Here is a 202-nt window from a genome sequence, read left to right as displayed (position 1 = left end):
GCTGCTTTGTGCAGCAGGTGGTATCACACACACACACACACACACACACACACACACACACACACACACACCTCCCTCTGGTTCACTACCTTCACTCTGCAGTGTTCAGAGAACCACAACACACCCCACAAACCCACACACACGAATTACCAACATTCTATCCAAAAGAACATTTGCTGTTAAACATTTCATTTCACCATAT

Source organism: Brachyhypopomus gauderio, chromosome 16 (assembly GCF_052324685.1).
Source record: "Brachyhypopomus gauderio isolate BG-103 chromosome 16, BGAUD_0.2, whole genome shotgun sequence".
NCBI classification, from domain to species: domain Eukaryota; kingdom Metazoa; phylum Chordata; class Actinopteri; order Gymnotiformes; family Hypopomidae; genus Brachyhypopomus; species Brachyhypopomus gauderio.
The sequence above is the reverse complement of the archived record's forward strand: the minus strand, read 5'-3'. Positions refer to the sequence as shown.